This window comes from Kogia breviceps, chromosome X, assembly GCF_026419965.1.
Source record: "Kogia breviceps isolate mKogBre1 chromosome X, mKogBre1 haplotype 1, whole genome shotgun sequence".
Classification (NCBI taxonomy): Eukaryota; Metazoa; Chordata; class Mammalia; order Artiodactyla; family Physeteridae; genus Kogia; species Kogia breviceps.
The window spans coordinates 132854342-132860341 of record NC_081330.1 but is presented as its reverse complement, the minus strand read 5'-3'; positions in this window follow the sequence as shown (position 1 = coordinate 132860341).

The window sequence follows — 6000 nt, the reverse complement described above, 5'->3', positions numbered from 1 at the left end:
TCACCCCATATAATCTGTAATTAGCTGGTTATAGAGCAGAATGTTACAAACGTTATACTCTTGCTCGGAATGTGTAATTATTTGGACTGAAATGTTTAATAACAGTCATTTTCCAATTACTCTGATTTAAGAGGAGTCCTATGCCTATTTTTAAGGATTGTAATTTATCCTTTTCCTCAATAATTTCCTCGTGCACACATGAACATAATGCTTAACACGTGCGCCTCTCGCCCAGCAATGAAGACAGGGCTGTAAAAAAGTTAGGTATTCCATCTAACTCTGCTGACATCAAACAAACAGATCATCAAAGTGAACGCACGGGATATTTTTAGAACGCACAAGGGGTTCACAGCACCAGGCGGGGGCCACACGGCTAAAGAGCACGTGTGGTATCTTCCTGTAAAGGGTTTGCAATCCAAGACAAAGATCCCTCGACCCGACCTGACACAGCCTGGCATGATGGTGATAAGGGAGGGGCTGAAGGCTGGGGAGGTGTTTCACGGCAAAGAGAGGCTTCATCGAAAAATGCTACCGAGGAAAAAGCTACCTACCCAGATGGCCACGCGTGGGCAGAGCTGCACGTTGGAATCCTGGGCGCCAAGACAAAGGACGCCACCAGATAAACACAGAGATGTGAAATCTCAGGCGCTTCGAATGCTAAGGTCCTTTCAGTTCTGGCAGTCATATTTACTTTGGGGTTTGGTTTCAAAACTCCAACCACGGAGGAATAAAAGGGAATAAACCCAAAGTTTCTCTTTGCAATCTCCCTCAATTTCCCTCAGCTGTTATCTGTTTGATGTGTGTCTTTCTAGACCTTTTCTATGGATTTGGGTCCACAGATGTATGAACATGCTGAAAAATGTGTAGTTTCCCGAGGTGTTTGAGGGTTTCACCCCCAAAACGAAAACACAACGGATTCACCTGAGCGAATTCTAAATTCACTTTCCCACATACCAATATATCTTGGAAATCTTCCCTGGAGCCAAAATACAGGCCTTCCACAGCCTTTTTTTTAAAAAAAAAAAAACTCCGGAAGCTCATTGGCTGTATATTGGCTGTACTCTGGTTTACTTTCAAATCTCGCCCTACTTTTATGATTCTTTCTCAGGCTGCTTTTTTCTTGTTTTGGTTGTTCGTTTATTCCTTAGTACGTTTAATACAAAAGGCTCAAAGAACCCCAACTATCTGGTGATTCCGGCACACAGCAATGTTTGTTGCCCTTCTCTAAAATAAGTTATGTACGCCCATGGCAAGAAAACGCAAACCATATGGAATTGCCGCTTTACCGTGTGTCTGGCATATATATAAACTATTAGGAAAAGACAACCAACGGAAGGGGCAGATGGTATAAGTTATCTCACCCGTTTCAAAGCAACATGAAGAAAATAACATGTAACAGATGGGCAACTTGGTTCATTTAAAAATGCACATCAATGACTTGGAGGGCACTGTGCTTCCCGAGGTAAGTCAGACAAAGGCAAATTCTGTATGACTCCCCTTATACGTGGAATCTAAAAAAAGACAAGAAACTAGTGAATATAACAAAAAAGAAACAGACTCGTGGATACAGAGAACAAACTAGTGGTTACCAGGAGGGAGAGGGAAGTGGGGAGGGGCAAGATGGGGGAGGGGATTAAGAGGCACAAACTAGTGGGTATAAAAGTAAATAAGCCACAAGGATGTAGGGTACAGCACAGGGAATACAGCCAATATTTTGTAATAACTGTAAATGGGGTGTAACCATTAAAAATGGTATGAAAAATAAAATTTGAAAAAAGAAAACCAAAGAGTTCACCCGACAAAAAACATGTTGAGATGCATATCAAGGTGAAATACATTTTACCTAGGTAGTTAGCCAAAAAAACCTTAAAAGTAACTTTAAAGTACACGGCGGTAAAGATCTGAAGAAAAGTATTTTTTTTTAACGACTGAACCAGTAGGAACAGGAAGAAAATTTTCTGAAGGCCAATTTGCCAAGCTGTATCAGAATCTAACATGTAGGTAAGTAAGCAGGAAGTTTGGAGGAGGAGAGATGAAGAGTGAGGCGTTTTTCTATTTCCCATTCGTGTGTTCACGGTTCAAGTTAAAATCCTAGAGGTAGAGGAGAGAAAGAGAGGGTGGGAAAGCCACATTTCTGCCCCAGCCCTGGGGCTCCTGCACTGGGGGGAAGGTGCAGACTGGCTCTGCCTACCAGCAGGTGGGACGTCTCTTCCATGGAGGAAGCAGGCAGACCCTATGTGAAGCCTCAGGAGCTCCTAGACCCACCAGGAGAAGGACAAGCAAAAGAAGAAAAGTGTGGACGGAGGTTCCTCATCCCTCTAGAGACACTAAGCCAATCCAGGAGGCCTCCTTCTTGGAGCACTTGTGCTGAATCCAGGACGCCTCCTTCTTGGAGCACTTGTGCTGAATCCAGGACGCCTCCTTCTTGGAGCACTTGTGCTGGAGACAGTTAAGAGCTGGCTTCTTCCAGCGCTGGGAAGGGGACTTAAATTCTGAAGAACTCTGTGAGCCAGCACTTCAACTGTCGGCAGCTTGAAATCAGTCACGGCGGGATCAAGTCCTGACACCACGGGACTCGGGAGAAGCTACGCGTCAGGGCCTCACTCCCCCCGGTAGAACTGGTTTACAAAGCACACCACCACCTAAGACCTTCTAAGCCTCTGCAGCGCTGAAGCAGAGCAAGACCCTACGTGGCCTCTTCTCAGGACAGACACTCCCCCATCCAATGTCCTCCACCTGCCTCTTCTCTGTAGAAAAACTTTAGCCAAAGAATAACTTTAATCAGAGAAGTGAGAAAATGCAGAAGCAAAGGAAAACAGTCAAATAAAACCAAATAAGAACAGTTGAGCCATGAAACAAAGTCAAGGACGTTTAGTCCCTCCTCAGGGACTACAGATTGTATTCTGAGCCATGTCCTGTGAGCTGTTTTGCAGATACTGAAACCCCCGCCGGGTGGGAGAAGTGAACTGCGCGATGACCAGGCCGTAGCCATGACAGAAGCTGCCACCATTCCGAGAACCGGCCTCAAGGAAACGGCAACAAACTGACCTCGGAACTGAAGACCAAGCGTCCTGAAAACAATCAAGAGGATACTGATCACTCCACCACAGCACCAATTTCAAGAGGACGACCAGAGCTGGCTGTGCCGTTTCTGCACGGAGCCCCGTCCCTCCGCCTTGAAACTTCCCTTTGAAAGCTCCTGCCCACTGATCAGCATGGGAGAGGTGGCTTTTAGACATGAGTCCGCCTTCTCCCCCGGTTGCCAGCATCCGGAATAAAGCAAACTTTCCTTTCTACCAACGCCTGCCTCTCGAGTATTGGCTTTAGAGTGGCGAGCACCGAGACCTGAGTTCGTTAACACCACTACAGCTGAGTTCTGTATTCCTGGTCTCAAGGCATTAGAGCAGCCGGCTATTTATGGGGTTCATTACACCTGGCAAGCCAATGACCGGTTTTCTAAGTGTGATCAGGATACTGATGATGGTGGGAATTGACGGGAAAATAAACGTGGCGTGAAAATCCAGAAAGATATATTCTGAGCTACTAAATGGTTCTTAAAGCAAACTAAAAGACCCAGGAGCCTACGTGCAAATTTAGGAGACAACTGCCTTCCACTGGCAGCTTTCTGTTAAACAGAAAGCAGAAGAATAAATTTGAGAATAGGAATATTCTCAACGTAGAAACAGAAAATGCTGCAACCCCCTAACGTTCAGAACAACTGGCCAGAAGAACAATAACATGCTTCAAAACCCCTGTTCATTTACTTTCAGATGTTAGAGAAACACTGTAGATCTACATCTGCTAATGTATACGCAAACACTACACACGGATGGTAAAACAAAGTATACGGTGGGCGCTAATAAAAAAATAAAATTAATACAGGTTTCACGTGGTCTTACTAACCTAAAATACTAAGAAAATCCCTTTCAATGGGATTATTTGCAAAGTTCCGAAGTTGAAGAAATGGTGAAGGGGGATTTATAATGATCTGCTAAGAATTAAGCAAAGGACAGGCAATTCAAAAATAAAGAAATGTGAAAGTCCAAAACATGTGACTATGTGCAAAATCTCACTCAGAAATGTGTATTGAAAATATTGAGATATCACTTCTTTAAACCAGTCCAGTTACCAAAAACTATGAAAGCTGGCCTGTCCACTTGCTGTGGACAAGGCTATGGGAAACTTCTATTCTCCGTTGATGGGTGTAAGCTGATAAAAGTGTTTCTGGGTTGCAACGGGCAGTATCTGATCATAATTTAATTGAGCAAATCCGTTGAATCCAGCATTTTGTTTCTTGATCCTCTTCTAGAAATGACTGCTACACACACACACACACACACACACACACACACACACACACACCCCAGACACACACACACACCCCAGATACACACACACGGACCCCAGATATACACACACATACACACACCAGATACACACCCCACACCAGCGGTCCCCATCCTTTTTGGCACCAGGGACCGGTTTCGTGGAAGCCAATTTCTCCACGGACCAGGTGTCGGGCGGGGGTGGGGGTGGGGGCGATGGTTTCAGGATGATTCAAGTACATCACGTTATTGTGCACTTTACTTCTATTATTATTACGTTGTAATATATAATGAAACAATGATACACCTCACCATAATGCAGAATCAGTGGGAGCCCTGAGCTTGTTTTCCTGCATCTAGATGGTCCCATCTGGGGGGCTGATGGGAGACAGGGACCCGTGACGTGAGTGGCTTATGTCCAGTCTCCTCCGTAAGATGCAGCTTCATTGTCACTTGCCACTCACTGACAGGGTTTTGAGGTGAGTCTGCAAGCAACTGACTTATGATGCTGGTCTCCGTGCAGTCAAGCCTCTCTGCTCACGATCGTCTGTATTTGCAGCCGCGCCCCAGCCCTAGCATCACCGCCTCAGCTCCACCTCAGACCACCGGGCTTTCGATTCTCATAAGGAGCCCGCGACCTGGAGCCCTCGCACGCGCAGTTCACAGGTGGGGTTCGCGCTCCTGTGAGAATCTCATGCCGCAGCTGACCTGACAGGAGGGGGAGCTCAGGCGGTAACGCGAGCGAAGGGGCGCGGCTGCAGATGCAGATGGAGCTTCACTCGCTCGCCCGCCGCTCACCTCCTGCTGTGCGGCCCGGTGCCTAACAGGCCACGGACCGGTCCTGGTCCATGACCTGGGGAGGGGGACCCCTGCCCCCCCCCACAAAGATGCAACCACATGTGAATATACGTGCACACTATTTTATAATAAAGCATGGTGTGCGACGTACAAAGTGCAAAAAAATTCCCTTCTTTTCAGCAGTTAAATACATAAATTACATAAGGGCACCCTGCCCACAGGAGGAGACCGTCTCCTCCTTGCAAAGGAAAGCGCAGTAAGTTTCTCTACGCTTAGTGGCAGAGAAACTACACATAACAGAGGTTCATATGAGGGTGTCCCTGCATGTACTGAGAACCGTTCCAGGCACCAGACATACAACACTGCACAAAACCAGAGACCAACTTGCCCGCCTCCATGGAGCTTGCATTATAATGGGGAGAGACAGACAATAAAGATGAGTTAAGAAAAATGTACCTAACCCATTAGAAAGTGCCCAGTGCTATGGAGAAAAATAGACGAAGGAAGGGGTTGGTGAGCAGCGGCAGGAGAAATGAGTTGAGATTTTAAATACGACGCAGGAGGGACCCCTTTATGAGAAGACAGGTGAGCGGTTGTTCTTTAAAGAAACGGTGCAGGGCTTCCCTGGTGGCGCAGTGGTTGAGAATCCGCCTGCCGATGCAGGGGACGCGGGTTCGTGCCCCGGTCCGGGAGGATCCCACGTGCCGCGGAGCGGCTGGGCCCGTGAGCCGTGGCCGCTGAGCCTGCGCGTCCGGAGCCTGTGCTCCGCAATGGGAGAGGCCACAACAGTGAGAGGCCAGCGTACCGCAAAAAAAAAAAAAAAGAAACGGTGCAAACGATGGATAGACAGACAGACATAGACAGGTCGACAGACAGA